This window comes from Danio aesculapii, chromosome 18 (assembly GCF_903798145.1).
Source record: "Danio aesculapii chromosome 18, fDanAes4.1, whole genome shotgun sequence".
In the NCBI taxonomy this organism is placed as follows: domain Eukaryota; kingdom Metazoa; phylum Chordata; class Actinopteri; order Cypriniformes; family Danionidae; genus Danio; species Danio aesculapii.
Window position 1 is genome coordinate 6,665,476 of NC_079452.1, and position 19,176 is coordinate 6,684,651.

The window sequence follows — 19,176 nt, forward strand, 5'->3', positions numbered from 1 at the left end:
AGGTGGGTGCACAACACACAGCAATACACAAACACAACAGACAGTCTCTATGCGTGCTTTAAGCTTGTGCATGAGCAGCTCCGGAGAAGCTTCTGTCTTTTCACTTACAAATTCACTAATTTGAACAGTGAGTCTGCAGTGTTTTGAGTGCAACTCTAATTGTGTTCTTTTTTATTTTATTTTATTTTATTCTTTTTTTGTATATTACACCCAAAACACACTTCACTTATTAAAGGAAGGGGATTCAGAGGAATTTATTAGTTCTTATTAGTTCACTTATTAGAGGAACGTGCCTGGAACACCTTCCAGTTCAGTAGGTTGCAGTTTTGTCTTGTTTTTTTTCCCCTTATTTTGTATGTGTGAGTTTGCGTTTATGCAGCAGTCATAACTAAGGGGCTGCCGCCATACATTTTGTTTTGTTTATTTTTTAAATAAAGTGTTTAAAATATTCACCAATTACTTCTTGCCCTGAATTCTGAAATTTGAAGTGTGTCTCGAAACCCAGGAGAAAGGAGGAATTCACTCACACCACCGGCTTCGCTCTGCTGCCAAAGCTCTTATCCCCACACCACTCGCTACAATGTATTTAAATCCTTAAAATAGGGGCTCTGTTTCAAAAGCACCCCAGGGGACTTTTAACAAATATTTTATTTTGTGTATCAATTCAATAGTAAATTCATTTATTTTAAAACATTTCAGATTAATGTTGTAATAAAGATGCATGTAATATAAGCTAAATATATGTAATGCAATGTAATAATAAACAAATGTTTTATATATAAACTATAAGCAAAATAGACAAGGCAAAAAAGACATACACTGTTCACATCATACTCTACGTCTGTACCTGATTCTACCCGAATACAAAGAGAGAGAATGTGCGTGGGTGTGTGTGTCGAGTTGACCTGAACTGCATGGAGAAATGAGTTCAAGTTCATCAGTCTGGTATACGCCAGATTGAAGTCTTGCAGATGATCCCAGCAATTGATGATGAGCTGCTATTTTCCAGATACACCTGCAGTAGTGACAGTTAGCCTGTAAACCATCACTAGTAGTTTGTGAACCATATTGTTGTTCATTTTTAGAGTCTGACTCATGTTTATCATTCTTAAAATTTACTCCACTGGTGTGTTTTCAAAATTGTTTCTCTTCTAATAACTATTTTCATTTCATTTCTTTTTTTATTATTCTTTTTTACAAAAAAGCTTTCTTTGATTTGGGTTTCCTGTCACAAGCCATATCTTTACATTCTCTCTTAATTTGTGAAGAGTATAACTACTCTAGCCTATATAATGTTGAATATAATGCAGTAGGGAATCTGATAATGACATGATTTTACCAGTGGAAAAAAGGCTAATAATTTCATCAATGACATATTGCGAGCATATGTCTCAAACATAATAATTCAACATCAGAATTATTAATAATTGTATTCTGGTGTCATCGCTTTACTGTGCATTAATGACCAGGACAAATTTAAAGTCTGTTCAAGTCCATCATTCAAAGTCTATTCAAAATTTAGCATTTAAATCAACAGTAGACTTACACATTATTGTTGTTTTACCATGTGTTTGAGAAATAACAATAATAATAGCCTACTGATAATAACCTTTATTTGACATCTATAGAATCGTGAGAAAAATTGTGATCTTTATTTTACCAAAAAAATTGCGATTCTCATTTTAGCCAGAATCGTGCAGCTCTAACATATACATATAAATATTTTTGGCCACCTACAGATGAAAGCATCTAAAATAAAAAAAAAATGGTTACTTTATGCTTGATGACAAAATAACATTTATTCATTAATTTTCCTTCAGCGTAGTCCAGGGGCACCTCCAAGGGGTGGCCCCTGTGGACACCCCAATATGATTTAGCAGTTGATATTATTAATTTAAATGTACTTACAGAATTTCACAATATTTCAATAAATAAGTAAATAAATTGCAGCCACTAAATTATTGTGGATTGATTGGTGCCACAGACGTAGCTGATTTACTGCCCCTCCCCCTCCCCGATCGTTGTTGACAGCATGCACACAACTTCAACAGACAGCTAAGGCAATTATTTAGGAAACAACAAAGGTTATCTTTGTCATACATACATAGCTTCATTAAGTGATTATTCTATGCTCTCTGTTAACCTTTCTAGTTAAATACTAAACTAGTTAACGTTACTTAGCAAGGCTCAGAATTAGGTAGTTTTGATTTACATAGTTTAATGTTTTCACCTTTCTACAGAACGTTCAGTTTTGCTGATTAGGCTACTACACATTTAAAAATAAAATTAAAGGTAAAGTTCTTATAACATACGTTGTTTAGTATTGTTTGTGGGGTTTATGCACAACTGTGGGTTCATTAGATTGTATGCTTTTTATTTTTTAAAAATCTAGCCTATTTAGCACCTCCATTGTTTTGCTTGTTGACTTACAAGGGCCAGAAATCTCAGTGATTTTAGGGATTTATTTAGCAAAAAGGTACATCAATAAAAAAAAACTGAATTAAAAAAATTGTGGCTCAAAAAGGAATATGGATACATGATAACATTAGTGAGTGGATGTGCATAGAGTAATGCCTTTTGTTCAGTTTGTTCATTTGTTATATAAATTAATTTATTAATCTTCATTAATTTTAGACATGGCATGTATTCTGTACAATAAAAGTACATGTGAAAAATAACTGACCTGAAAAGTGTCTTTAAACTAAATATTGACTTTTATTTGGTTTGCACATGTACTTGCTGGATTATTTCAAGGAATAAATCAGTATTTAAAGAGTAATGAATAAAAAAACATATTATTTCATTTACCAAAAACAAAAATATAACTTTACACTGAATTCATAATTTTTTTGTTTGCCACCCCAAGATTTGGTGTGGCCTCACCTGGCCACCCCTAAGAAAATTTTCTGGGGGCGCCACTGACTTAGTCTTTATTTCAGAGGTCACCACAGCGAAATGAACCACCACCTATTCAGGCATATGTTTTACGCATCGGATGCCCTTCCAGCCACAACCTAGTACTGGGAAGCACACTCTCACATTCACACACATACACTACGGCCAATTTAGTTCATCCAGCTCACTTATAGCACATGTCTTTGGAGTGTGGGAGAAACCTGAGCACTCGGAGGAAACCCGCACGGACATGGGGAGAACATGCAAACTGAAACACACAGAAATGGCAGATGGGACTCGAACCAGTGACCTTCTTGTTCAGGGGCAACAGTGCTAACCACTGAGCCACCGTGCTGCCGACAAAATAACATAACAATTCTTGAAGTAGCAATACATTCATATTGTACATATTACACTGTACTAGATTTTAAGCTGCTCATTTACATTTATAGGCAAGTCAGAAGAATACAAAAAAGGAGCAAACATCACATTTTTTCCTGTTTTTTGAAAATGCTGCAGACTTCACCAGCAATATCTGTCATGCAAATCAAACCCCAGCATGTTATCTATCTGAGCTCTGGTTATCTGGCATCTGATGCTGGTGAGGGCATGTAAATGAATGAGGGGAGATGACGGTGGTTTACGGCACTTCCTATAGTAATTTCACACCTGTCATCTCTCAGGAGAGGAGCTCACCTTTACACGAGAGAGCGCATTACACCCAAACACACGTTCACAGAGTCCAGGCCTCTTTTAAGATTAAAGGAATAGTTAAACCTGAAAGTAAAAACAATTCTAATTTGAACTAACTCTCACATCACTCAGCACCTCAATAGTAGAAGCTCTTTTTATGTCACAAGCTACAAAAATGATAGATTCACTATTAGCAAATTATCCTAACCAGTAATAGGATATATTGTTAATATGCAAATACAAATGCAAAAAGAAAGACATAATCTCTCTCTCTCTCTCTCTCTCTCTCTCTCTCTCTCTCTCTCTCTCTCTCTCTCTCTCTCTATATATATATATATATATATATATATATATATATATATATATATATATATATATACAGTTAAAGTCAGAATTATTATCCCCCCTTTGATGTTTTTTTTCTTTTTTAAATATTTCCCAAATAATGTTGAACAGAGCAAGGAAATTTTCACAGTATATCTGATAATATTTTTTAATATAATAATATAATATAAAAGTCTTATTTGTTTTATTTCAGCAAGAATAAAAGCAGTTTTAAATTTTTTATGAACCATTTTAAGGTCAAAATTATTAGCCTCTTTAATCTAATTTTATTTTTGACTGTCTACAGAACAAGCCATCGTTATACAAAAACTACTCTAGTGTAATATCTAAAGTGATGACAAAACAGGTGATTTTTCTCACATTTTAAGCTTTTAAGGCTGAACGGCATGAAATGCGATCAGTCTACAGAGATTTCCCTGTATTTCTCTGTTGCAATCTGGAGGTCACAATAATTAATCCTGAAAAAGGCAAAGCCAAACAAACATTACCAGAAACACTACCACACTATAGTATAAATACAGCACAATAACATACAAAAGAGAGAGTTCTAAAATCACTTATCTGTTTTATAATGATTTGATCAGCTGTAGTTTGAGTTGCAGTTTTTCTCCTCTAAGGGCTTATTATGCATTCTCTGTCGCCATCTTGTGGCGGAACATCAACCATCTTTGCTCTGCTTAGTATGATAGGCTGATAGATGCTGACGGAGTGTATTTCCGAAATGATAAATATTTAAATATATATATATTTAGAGAAAAAAACACGTAAAAAGCCCTGTAAAAGAAACAAACCGAACAGAGGAAAGTCGAACGCTTAGTCCATATTTAGCAAATACACACAAGTTAAACAGAACATAATAATCCTTATATTATAATTTTTTTTTATTTTACTATATTGGAAAAGTAAACAATTAACCAGGTAATTTTACCAGCTTTCTGTGTGTGTGGAACATATGCTAATGTTAATATTTTTGTAAATTTGTTCAAAATTAATTTGTTAATGAAGTGCAGATATCAAAGTCTTGCTGCCCCTGCTTACATTTTTTTTTAGTCAGATGAGTTGATATATATGTGTGTGTGTGCGTGTGCGTGTGCGTGTGTGTGTGTGTGTGTGTGTGTGTGTGTGTGTGTGTGTGAGTGCGTGTGCGTGTGCGTGTGTGGTGACTCTTGGGAAGCTAAACAAGCGCTGTAAACCTGGCCCTGATCGGTTAGGCTGTGGGAATACGCAGTGCTGCAGGGAATCAGTAAACACTCATGGTGGAATTACATTGAAATTCAAAGAACTCAAGGGAATGTCTCAAGAACAGAATCACATACTAGTGTGAAAAAAAATGAATGCACATACATTCGTAGTAAAGCAAAATAAAAACAACATTTCATTGATGAATTTATTGGTTTAGAAATACTCTTAAGTGATTATTTTTATTCATATCTCAGTGTGGAAATATGTGTATGAGCAAAGTTCATATTAATTAGTTGTTTCTGTTTGCTAAAGTTCACCTCAATTACCGTAGATATGCACTACCCTCAGATACGGTAAGGTAATTTGTCAAACCTGGTGCTGTATTTAGCACATGCACAGAGAGATAGAGAGAGCGATAAAATGTGTGTGTGTGTTTGCTTGCTTTTAAGATGTTACTCTCTGTTGTGTGTTTATTCAACATTATCTTTAAATTCAACATTTTTGACCATGGTAAAAGTTTACTCTAAATTGCAATAATAAAACTGCTTAAATCCTGAAATAAGTATACAAATTTACAAGTTTTTTAAAATACATTTTTTTCTAAATCTATAGCATTTTGTAATTTATTACTATACTTTTGTATTTTATAAGCATATTGTAATATAATTTTTTTCTTTGATTTTTAATTATACAGTAAATAGTTGGTAATAATTACAGTATAATGAAACATTGTGAAATATAGATGGAACATAGAAGAAGCCAGGGGGATAAAACAGTAAAGAAGAAAAAGAAAAAAAAAGAAAAAAATATATATTTAAAAAAATGAATAATCGGCACAATATTCATAAAATAATAATACAATACAATAAGTTAAACAAGAAATACATATAAAGCTTAAAATAAAAAATAAAAAATTAAGAGTGTAATTCAAAATGAAGTATTGATGTTACAGGGGAATTTTAAATAGGGCATGACAAGAAAATGTTTTCCTAGCCTTAGAGTTTCCTGAAGCAGAAAGTTTTTAAAATATTACTCCATGTAGTTCATCTACACTACAAGGCAATACATCACCAATACCGTTTTCAAACTTTATTTTTTGGTAATAAAATCTACAATGAAACATTGTTGATAATACATTTACAACAACCAAAATCCAAACCAAGACCAAAAAACTTAATTACAGAATAATAATAAAAATACCTAAACCCAAAAGGAGTCTATGAATATTAACTTTCCCTTTTTGTAAAGCAAAAGCTTATTGCAATTTATTACAGTTAATGGAAGTCATTACCTTTGTGAATGTTAACAGCGTTGAATGTAGTTATGTGCATTGTCCTGAGGTAGAGGTCACAGACCAAGTCACACGAGGTTGGAGAGATAAACAGGACGAGCGCTCGCGCCCGCTGATCGCCCCCTGAAAGGTGTTTGGTATCGGACCTGACCATTTGGGACACTTTTACATGGACAGATCAAACTTCAGAAATGAAATCCAGCAGGTCACCTTTAGGATATTTATTTTTTTCTTATTTGTGAATGTAAATTGAACCTGCCATGATGGGACACAGGCTAAAATTAGCCTATGTACTGTATGTGAACATACAGCAGGTCTGCAAAGAAACAGTTGGGTGACTTACGCTGGAAAATTTTACAAATAAAATAACATAAACTATAAAATAATGTTGAATAATTGGATTATTTTTTTGTATTCAGCTTTTATTTTTTTTATTGTTTTGAACTAGATAGCGCAACATAAATACTTTTTTAATTACAGAAACAATTTACAGCAAAGCAAGTCTTTTTAAGCTTTGTCAAAAAAAAAAAAATACTTTTTTTGCTAGAAAATGTCATCACCTTAGAATTAAAAGGTTCTATCTATTTTGTCAAAATTGAGTGATTAACATATTCTTATTAAATGACAACTTCTTTAGATTATGGGATGTATTTTATAAGTTGTTTACATTTTAAGACTTTTTATTTTAAAAACAAATGTTACACACAAACTGTTTGCTATATGGAATGAAAAAACTTTGAAGCTTAATATCTCAAAATCATTCAGAGCGCAGATAGAGCATTATAATTCCAAGGTGATGATGTATTTTGCAGATTTGTTTGCAGATTATCTATCTACCCATATATAAAATCATATATTTTACATGTAAAAAATAGATTCATTCATTTATTTTCCTTCGGCTTAATCCTTTTTTTTTTCAGGGGTTGCTGCAGCAAAATAAAGCGTTAACTTATTCATCATATGTTTTACACAGTGGATGCATTTCCAGCTGCAACCCAGTACTGGGAGAGTCAAAAATAGATATTATAGATTATTTAACTAAAATAATAAAGCTAGTAAATAAACTTTTGCTACAGTAAGGTTTTATTTATTTATTATTATTATTATTATTATTATTATTATTATTATTATTATTATTATTATTATTATTATTATAAATATAAGTATTTACAATATTAGTTAACATGAACTAACAATAAAAAATGTGATGATCAATGATCAATTTTAGTATATTATTAACCTGCACTTGCTATTGCAGTCAACTGATAATAATAATAATAATAATAATAATAATAATAATAATAATAATAATAATAATAATAATAACAATAATAATAATAATTCATTTACATAATTGCAAATAACACAAATTAATAAACTAATAGTTCATTTATTATCTTCTTTTTTTACATTTATTTAAAGACTAACAATGACAGAACAATGGTATAGGTGTCTCATGTCATCATATACAATAATATATCCATCTATTTTAGAATTGTCCATCGGCTAGTAATTCAAGCCTTTTGTGAAGGGTAAAATTAACTAAAAATAAATCAATTAAAATAAAATTAAAATAGCCTTTTAAGATACATTCTCCAAAAACTCCCACAGAGGATTCCAGATGTGCCAGAAATCATCAAATTTCTGACGCAAGTCATAAGTCAGTTTTTCCAAGGGTAAGAAAATGGCAATCTGATCCATCCACATACTGACCGAAGGAATGTCAGGAGAGGACCACAGGAAAAGAATAAATTTTCTTGCAAGATGTGTACAAAATAATTATCTAATTATAACAAATGAATATGATCATTGATTGTGTTAGGACAATAGTAAAAAAATATATAACTATTTGTTAAAAAAGAGAGTAAATGGCACACACACACACACACACACACAAGTCTAAAAGAGTAAATAACTTTGAATAAAAACTGTAATAGTTACTAAAATAATGCTGGTGTCAAATATATGATTATATGTAACCACTGTTTAATTTCATGAAATAGTTATTCTAAAAGGTCAGATACAACCAGATGAGATGTTCGTAATTAAGAAATGATTTACATTCATAAACCTCTGATATTCTCAAGCTAAGTTCTGATCTTCTCACAGGAGATGAGAGAAAATCTTCAAATAAACAGCTGCTTAACTCACTCAAGCATCAAGCATCTCTTATCATGACACAGTTGTGTAATCAAACACCTCTGTCACTGGTGGCACGTTTCTGAAGAACTCTAAGTGGCACTTGTTTGCACACAAGCGGTCTTTGATGGCAGAGAAACAGTTTGCACTTTGAGCGTCGCCCTTTAACGACACGTCTCACCGCTATTTGCATAATATCCGTCAAACAGTTGAGTGTCTAACGAGTTGCATGTTTCGCAAAAGCTGACTAGAGCATGGCTTTTTTTCTTCTTCTTCTGTGCATGATATGTGAGTTTCGGCCTCTTATGACACATTTATGCCAGTACTGCACAACCTGCGTCTGATTTTCTGCAGATGGCAACAAAAAAAACTTCTTATCACAGCATTTGTTAGGGACAGAAAAGGAGTTCTTTCTCCCCTTATGTGATTATGTGTTTGTTTATTTATTTTTGTGCTGAACGCAGCTGCTAGGACCTCTCCATGCAGAAACGCCCAATATGGCTCCACGGCTGTACGCGAGGCTGGGGGCCAAGAGGGCCAATTTCCAGAGAAAGGCACCAGTGGAATATCACTTGCGATGGCTCCCAGTGGGCATAATTTTCAGACACCCCCCTCCCATTTACTTTCATCGTTTTCTTCTTCCTCCATCTCTGTGCAGGTTGCGGTGTGTATGTTTGCTGACATGTGCACTCAGGCAAGCTGCTAACAGCTCTCATAGTACTGCATCTGTTATTGAACAGTCAGTCGTACGCGCTGCACTGGAAAACTCAATTGGAATCTCAATAGTGTCACGGCTGTGAGCCGAGCGTAAATCCCCATCACTATCGCAGAAGAACGTACAACATTCAGCGCAGATTTTCCTCGGTAAGAACACACCTGCCATTCACAGAGAGTCCCGCTGTCGATTGCTTTATCAGCGGTGCAGAAATGCAGAGAGAGTGCAAGCAAAAGGAGCTTGCTGTTTTCAATTGTTTCATATTTCAGGATTTATTTTTTCCCTCTTTCACACGTGAAACCCCCCCCACCACCACCACCACCACAAAACTTTCATATGAAAAATTAGGTTTATGCATTGTCTGAAAGCTTGATAAAGCAGCTTTCCATTGATGTACACCTTGGGATAGGACAATATTTGGTTGAGGTACCATTATTTAAAAATCTGGAATATTAGGTTTCAAAAAATCTAAATATTTAGAAAATCACATTTATTTTTTGATATATTGAGTTTTGATATATTTAATTTAGGCCATTTACAAAATATCTTCATGGAACATGATCTTTACTTAATATTCTAATGATTGGTGGCCTAACATAAAAATACATCATTTTGACTCATGCAACGTATTTTTGTCTATTAACTCAAATATGTCTGTGCAACATAAGACTGGTTTTATAAGACATCATCTTTAAGATGACTCTTACATTACAAAAATGCTTGAGTTTTTGTCTTGTTTTTAGTATGAATATATTTTACAAAGGAAAATGTTTGTCTTGTTTTCAAAAACATGTCAAAATTAAGTGGGTTTTTCTTTAATTCTTTAAAACAAGCCAAATGATCTGTCAATAGGGTGAGTAAAATAAACTTATTTCAAAAATAAAGCAAGATTATTTGGTTATGCCATTGGCAGACTTTGGCAGATTTTGCTTGTTTTAAGAAAAAATCTTATCTTGTCTTAAATATGACATCATTCCTGAAAATGATATTGAAATTACAGTATATTCTGTAAATACATCTTGATGTAAGAATTTTTTGCAACCCAGGCTCATTCTGAAAACGTAGCTCTATATACATTTCTGAGAGAACTAAATACGTCCCAGGAGCTTTGTTTTTTTGCAGTTTTTGTTTTCATGAGTGTCATTCGTGCCTGCTCTTCTCGTGCAAATGTACCAGAGGCCACTGTCGATTGAATGACTGACTTACTGATTAACTGACTGACTGACTGATCGACTGACCAAACCCCCTCCTTCCCTAAACCCAACCAATAGTGCTTTCAAAAGCATCAGTTGACCCACCCACCCACTTCCCTACATACAATACAACCGACAGCTTTAAAAAGCAATCCAGAAAAAGAAAAGCCATCGTATAAATTTTATGACATTTTCACATTTTACTACATTCTCACCCTGTTATTTATTTTTTTATTTTATTTTTTTGGCTTCTGTTTTTGTATTATCTGCTTTCTGGAACCGTCCTTCACCAGACTTGAATCTCGTCGTCATGGTCAACTCCTCTCTGCATCTCAAGTCCAACGACAAAAACATTTTTTTTTAAAAAGCAGTCAGCTGGTAAGCGCGAAAAGGAACTGCATCATACCGCCCGTAGTGTTCGTTTTAAGAGGTACCATATGCCCCTACGTCAACACTACCCCTAAAGCCAACACTCACAGGACACATTCTGCATTTTCAAAATACTTATGAGTGTGATTTATGAGTAGGGGCCAGACAGAATCTGCGGACATTTTTTGTTATTTTTTTGCAGAATTTTGTAAAAAAATATGCAAATTTATGCTAAATGATTTTAGGAGTATCATGACTAAAAACTTGATACATGAAATAAAAATAATACATTTTAGCTTTTATATAATGTTTACAATGCAAATCCAATAAGATCCACTTATTTGGTAAACAAAGCAAGTCTCTAAAATAATATATTTGCTAAAAGACAGAAAATATGACTTTACAAACTGTATTGTAAATAAATCATATAAACAATTCAATATTAATATTATGGGCTAAAAGTCTGCAGAAGTTGCAGATTTCTGCATGCGCAGATTCCATGTGGGCTTATTTATGAGCCATTTTCCTAAAGGGGACAGAAAAATGTCCCGACAAAATCAGAATTTACTGGCAGTGCTATAATTGTGGGGACGATGTAAGGAATACATGCATGCACAAACACACACACACACACACACACACACACACACACACACACACACATACACACATATATATATATATATATATATATATATATATATATATATATATATATATATATATATATATATATATATATATATATATATATATATATATATATATATATATATCCCATTTCTTACAACACAGTGTACTTCCAAAAATTATACTTTGTATTAAGGCCAAATTAAAGTACATTTCAGATCACTGTTACTATATTTTTTCCCATGCTTTTACAAAGTGCTCTTATTATACTAAAAGCACTTGTAAAATATGGTTATGTTATTCCACCATCGTAATTGCAAATGTGTGATATATTTAAATGCATTACACACATTTAAACAGAAAACTCTTGTATTTAGTTTACCATAAATGCTTGTCAATACATTAAGCAATACACATTTCAAAGACAAAGTAATTATGAAATTACTTATATATATGTACTTGACATAACTGAGTCAGCAGTGTACTTTAGTTCATCTAATTGCATTCAATATAAATCTGATCTACAATAGATTTTCTTTTACTTTAAATTAACATGAATAAGTGTTATTTTATATTATGCAAAATCATTTCTATAGTATACATTTTCCCAAGTGATACTTCTGTACACTAAGACAAATACTCTTAGAGACAAGTCATATTTTGTGTTAGAAGAACATGATAGTGCACATGAAAGGGTAATGTACAGTATGTTCAATCTGTATATATTTTTGAATTATTTTAAGCTCAGATCTTAATTATGTATTCATGTGTCAAAATAGTGGCCTAAAAATTTTATATTTTATTTCAACTATTGTGGTTGTCATCTCAAAAGTTGCAAGTGAAAATCCATCTGCAAAAACACAAAATAACACAACAGCAAAAACATAAAGCACAAATTAAAATACGTTTTCAGAGCAAATATGTTGTTGTGTCATGTCAGTTGTCTTCGTCAAAATATGTAATTATTTAAAAAATAAATTGCAGAAAAGTTTTGCTTAGAAACTGAGGTTAATAATAATAATAATAATAATAATATAATAATAATAATAATAATAATAATGTTGGCGATTCATTCCACTGTGGCGACCTCTGAAATAGAGACCAAGCCGAAGGAAAATGAATAATTGAATGAATGAATGAACAATTATAAAAATAGTTGGCTGTCCATTCTACTTTGGCATCCTCTGATATAGAGACCAAGCCGAAGGAAAATGAATGAATGAATGAATGATTATTATTAATAATAATAATAATAATAATAATAATAATAATAATAATAATAATAATAATAATAATAATAATAATAATAAGAAACTGTTGGCAGTTCATTCCACTGTGGCAACCTCTGAAATAGAAACCAAGCCGAAGGAAAATGAATTAATGATAAAAATAGTTGGTGGTTCATTCCACTGTGGCAATCTCTGAAATAGAGACCAAGCCGAAGGAAAATGAAGGAATGAATGAATGAGTAATAATAATAATAATGATAATAATATTAATAATAATAATAACAAAAAAGTTGGCGGTTCATTCTGCTGTGGTGACCCCTGATAGGTATAGGGACTAAGGGGAAAAGTAAATGAATGAATTATTATTATTATTATAGTTTTTGTTTAATAAAAGTCACTTTATTTTAAATGTTCATGTTAATGTAGTGATATTTATATGTTTTCAGGAAGGCCCTTTTTTGTATCTACTGTATGTTTATCTCATGCCTGTGTATGCAAACTGAATATATGTAAATGTAATGTATTGGAGGTTTATTGGAATTGTAATTACTTGTAAATTCACCAACTAACATTACACAAAGTTCATCTTTTCTGGAAGTATGGCATACGTTATACAGAACAGAACAATGCCTAGCCTAATTCTACATTCTACAGTCATCGCCTTTCAATCTTGTTCTGTTGCACATGCTAATAATCAAACAAGATTAAATCACTCCAGTCCACCGCAACGCACTATGATCAATCCATCACATAACCCAAACATAAATCTGATATTGTTGTTCAAACACTTTTAATAACATACGTCTGAATATTGCCGAGTGCACTGGAGTGATTTATCTTTCAAAAAAATAAATAAATAAAATACCATCAGCCTCACATATAGTACTGTAAGGAAGCAAACGCTGGTGGCCTGCCAATAATCCCATTAACAGCATTGTTCAAACTCATTACGCATCCTGAAACAAAATAATAATCACAAATCTACAAAGTCTGAATTCCTTTGAATAATGCTGCCAGTTATTAAGTTGACTTCTTCCGTCATAAATCTCAATGTAAGGTGCTTTTGCATGGCCTGCTGTGCGCTAGGTGTTAATGTTTGCGGAGTGAATTATGAAGGCAGGAGGTGCAGTGCCAGTGCTGAGCTGATCTATGCTGAAGCTTCAGTTCATTCACTTAGAGAAACAACATGGACAGCAGCCCAGGATGCCACCTCATTTTCTTAGTGTCTTAAAAAAATGGTCTTTAAGTCCCACAAGCATTTAGAGGAAAAAATATTGAGGGGATTTATTTTACATGGCTTAAATTCAACACAATCAATTCAAATCATATAACTTAGCTACATTAATGGTAAGAAAAACAATATATATATTTTTGTTGGTAGTATTTAATTCCATTTTTTTTTTCTGAAAATTAATTAATCTGCTCAAATTTGAATGAAAGGTTAAAAAACTGTAAAAATGCAACAGTAATACCCTGCTTAACAGTAAATTTCCTTAATTTATACAGTGAATAACTGTATGTTGACTTTGCCAGAACTGCCTGGATCATACTTTATTATTATTATTTTTTTTGTTTTTTTTACACTATGGTTCTTTTTATTTTATTTTATTTTATTTTATTTTATTTTATTTTATTTTATTTTATTTTATTTTATTTTATTTTATTTTATTTTATTTTGTTCTGTTCTGTTTTTCCATCTCTCAGTGTAATGTAATGGATGCTGACAATGGAGTTGAGGATCCAAATGCAGGTTTATTATGAGAATGGTCAGGCTGGTAATGGTCAACAGGGTCAAACAGGTACATCCCAAGTCCTGGTCAAAGAACAGGGAAGTGGTCGGTACAGGCAGCAAAATATCAATAACAACTGGTTATTGAGGATTATAACACAGGACAGACTAGACAAAGAACACTTAGAAATGTTATACTAACAGATAAACAAGACTCGGCAAAGTCTGTGTGTTTAAGAGGTGTATACATAGTCTGTGTAATTAGTCCTGAACAGCTTCAGCTGTGTCTGTTTGCGATCACGAGGATCTAGGCCTGTTGTTGCTAGATCGGATTTGGATGCGGCCGGAAGTTAACGAGATTTATTTTTATTATTTATGAAATTTCCCTTTTATTGTATTTTATTAACATCTACCCCCACCCCGACTCTAAACCCAACCATCACAGTACTGTAAAAATGTTAATTATCGTTAAACAGTGTCATAAAAATGCTGCTATATTAATGTACATATCGCACTTCCGGCCAGTCGCGTATCTGATCTAGACTTTACCATAGGCCAGGTGTGTGAGTGAAGTGCATAGTGGGATTTGTAGTGCAGTTGAATGTGAGTGTTGTCTAATAGCCTGCAAGAGCAACACAGCTGGCAATCATAACAGTCAAACTGTCTGTCTGTCTATGTATTTTCCTGAGAAGAACAAGAAGTGTTTACTTTATTTGTGTGCCAGTAAGCACAGATAAGGGAAATATAGGTATTTGGGTAAACACATTATAATAACTGCACACTATGAACAGTTTATAGCTACAAGTGCTTTATTATTGACTAAGGCTAAATACATTATTCATAGTGTGCAGCTGTTATAATGTGTGACAAAGAACAGATCTCGCCATAGGGCAGGGGTGATATTGGGCCCAAAACTGTGGCATTAAAATGTATAAAATGTTATGTCTTTACAGCCCTGCAAATATTTCCATTCATTTGATGGAATTCGACAGGGCATACGTCAGAGCATCAATTTCTTTAGTCCAAAATACTTCAAATACTACTAACACATATTATTATTATTATTATTATTATTATTATTATTATTATTAATAATAATAATAGTCTTTTTTTTATGTCTACTCATATATTTAACCAAAAGCCCACTTTAAGACATGGAGGTGAGTCAATTTATCAGCCCTATTAGTTTTGACTTCATCTCCCATGACCCCGTATAACTAGAAAAGTAACAAAGACTTAAAACTCATGTTTTTGACAAGTAGGAAACGTGATGCGTGCTACCAGATTCAGTTGCGGTGAAAGCGAGTTTCTGATCTGAAAGCTGGTAATTTGCATAACTTGTGAATATCTTTCCTCAAATCTATTTATTCATTCTCCTCTACTTCTCCTTTCATTTCAAATAAACCAAAGCCCTGGACAAGCCAAAAATTACCCTGCTTGGTTTCTTTAGTTCCCTAACAATAACTGGCATCATTTTCACCAAATCTAAATTTGAAGTGGAAATGCAAGGAAATGTTCTTGTAAATTTAGCCAAAAATACAGTTATGAGTTTTGGGTATTTCCCAAGTGATACTAAACTGAGCAAAAATATAATAATAATAATAATAATAATAATAATAATAATAATAATAATAATAATAATAATACATTTTATTTGTAATGCTCTTTTCTTAGACTAAAAAAGCGATACAAGGCACAATACCAACAATAGCAGATACAGCACAACAATAAAAAAGATGCAATAAAACAATAAGAATGTGAACTATAAGATGGAATAAAAAAAATTTACAAAATGATCATCCCAAGCTAAAAGCAATGTTAGGTGAATCTTAAGAAGTTTCTTAAAACAGTCCAGAGATTATCAAAGTATTTAGCTCACACTTTATTGTAATGGTCCGTTTGTTGAATTTAAGTTAAATTCCATCTACATGACTAATTCTCAATAGCTTATAAGTAGACGGTTAGGGTTGGGGTTTGGGTTAGTGTAAGTTGACATGTACTTGCAAAGTTTCTTATAGTCAGTTAAATGTCTGTTGAAGGAGCAGTATCAACAGATATTAAGCAGACAGTCTACTAATACTCAAATGGACCATCAAAACAAAGTGTTACCGGTATTTATTATTATGCTAAAATAAAATATATTTGTATTTAAATAAATAAATAAATAAATAAGGTTAATATGATTGCAACATAGGATCATTCTAAAAACATTTTCCTTTATACATTTCTGGAGTTTTCGAACTATGTAGCCAGAGGTATGTATGGCTGCATTTCATCTTTAAAACGAACCATACTGGGTGGTATGACATTGTTCCTTTTTGCGCTAGCAGCTGACCCGTTACCTCCGTATGGATGGCTTTCCTGCTGTTACCACTTTGTCCAGTGGCCCACAGCATAATTAAGACTGAAGAGTTGACTGCGACAACTGTGTTCAAGTCTGGTGAAGAACTGTTCCAGAGCGCAGGTAAGACAGAAACAAAAGCCAAAAAATAAAATAAACAAGTAAATAACAGGGTGAGAATGTGGTACAATCTGAAAACATGGTAAAAAAATCAGGGGACTTTTCTTTTTCTAGATTGATTTTCAAAACACTGTCGGTTGGGTTAAGAGAAGTGGATGGGCGCTGGTCAATCTGTGCTTTTTGAAACACTATCGGTTGAGTTTAGGGAGGGGGGTGGGTGGGTTGAATCGTTTGGTTGGTCAGTCAGTCAGTCAGTCAGTCAGTCAGTCAGTCAGTCGACATTGACCTCTGGTGAATGTATGCAAGAGAAGCAGGCGCAAATGGCACTCGTGAGAGAAATTTGAGATCTGAAAAAGCGTATACAGCGGCCTCTGGTGGATTCTCGAAAACAAAAACATTAAAAAAACATAGGTCCTGGGATGTATTTGACGCTCTCCAGAAATGTATATGGGCTACGTTTTCAGAATGAGCCTGATATTATTAGCCCCCATCGGTACCAAACCACTGTTGTCCAATTACTGGCTTAATTAACCTAATTAACATAGTTAAGCCTTTACATTGCACTTTAAACGAAGTACTAGTATCTTGCAAAATAACTAGTTAAATATTATTTACTGTCATCATGGCAAATATAAAATAAACTACTGATTAGAAATTAGTCATTAAAACTATTATGTTTAAAGATGTGTTGAAAAAAATCACTCACCCACAGTATAACGTTTGAAAAATATGAAGTATATAAAGTATGTAGTGTAAAAATATGAAGTATATAAAGTATGAAGTGTAAAAATAATTACAAATTTACAGTACAGCTTTAAATTTAGCCTGGATTACATGGAAATAAATAAGAAAAGTCTTGAATTGAGATTTTGGTTGGACATTATACAGTATACGTACATGGCTTAAAGTTTTATATCAGGTAAACAGGTGACAAAAAGCACTACACATATGTCCCAATCTTTCCTGGGGACATAAGGACTGTGAGTGTGTGTGTGCGTGTGTGTGTGCTTGTGTACTGTATGTGTATGTGTGTGTTTGAAGTGCATATGGAAAGGATCATTAGGAGGAGTGGTGAATCGTTTGGTATAAATCGAGTCATTAGGTATCCATTTGTGGCAGAGTAGCTTCCATATGACAGAGTGAGGTGGCAGGTCCTCTTTCTGCGCCAGACGGCTTCTGTTCTGCGCTCACATAAACAGACAAACAGATTGGCTCGTTTGCATTTCTCTGCTGGGAGACAGTTTGGCAACAGTTTATAGAAACCCTTTAACTTTTACTCCCTCTCCCTTTTTGTTCTCCGTTTTCCACACGTTCTATGCTAACTTTAAATGTTTCAAGCTTTTTTAGAGTGCATGATGTTGTCATATGTATTCAAAAATGAATTGACTTATCCGGTTTAGATTTTGCAATGGCACTGGAAAACATGCAACCTAAAAAAGTCTTTTAAGAATGTTAATGAGTTGATTTCTAATTCATGAGACATGTAAAGGACAAATTCATGTTATCACAATGTTCAAACAGGAAATGGCCATGACAATAGTTTGTATCCACTAAACTTAACCCTCAAATAATCAGTTTTTATATGTTTACATTCATATAATTATATAATTTAATATTTTTAATAATTTATTTTCCTTGAGTGGACCTATGGCTGGTCAAAAATGGCAGATTTTAGTAGCAGATGAGCAAAACCTTTTTTTAGATGTTTTTCAGCCTTCATACTTAAGAGATTTTCAGTTGTGCTGAGCATAAAACATGCAAAATCCCTCCCTGACATTATTTGAAAACCGAAATATGCCAAAACACAAGTTGGCGCTGCGCAACTTTACAATCTGACACTCACATTACACAGAAGAAGTACTTTGCAGTTATGAATGTGACCTCTTCTATACCATTTTGTGCTTTAAGTGTCACCGAAGTGTTTACCATAACTTTGGCAGCTCAAGGCACATTAAAAAAACACCTTTTTATTTATTTTCTTCTTATTTTTTCCTGTTTTACACCAGCCATTTTGTGCATTGGTGTACATGTTCACATGTGTCCATAGGTGTCCTTTGTTTAGTCACAAGGTGTTCATCAATAAGTTCGAGCAAAAATCATCCCAGTGAGGATGAACCTTAAAGTGTCATGAAACTCCCCTCTTTTGGTTCGCACTACGTCACCGATTTTGATCCTGCCCCAAAAATTATTTTAAACCCAGAAGATGAAATTAGCTGACAAAACCTCAAAATTATTGAGTTTTCCCCACAATTAAAGCTGACAGGTGCTAACATTGTCTTATCTGATGCTCAACACAAATCTGTTA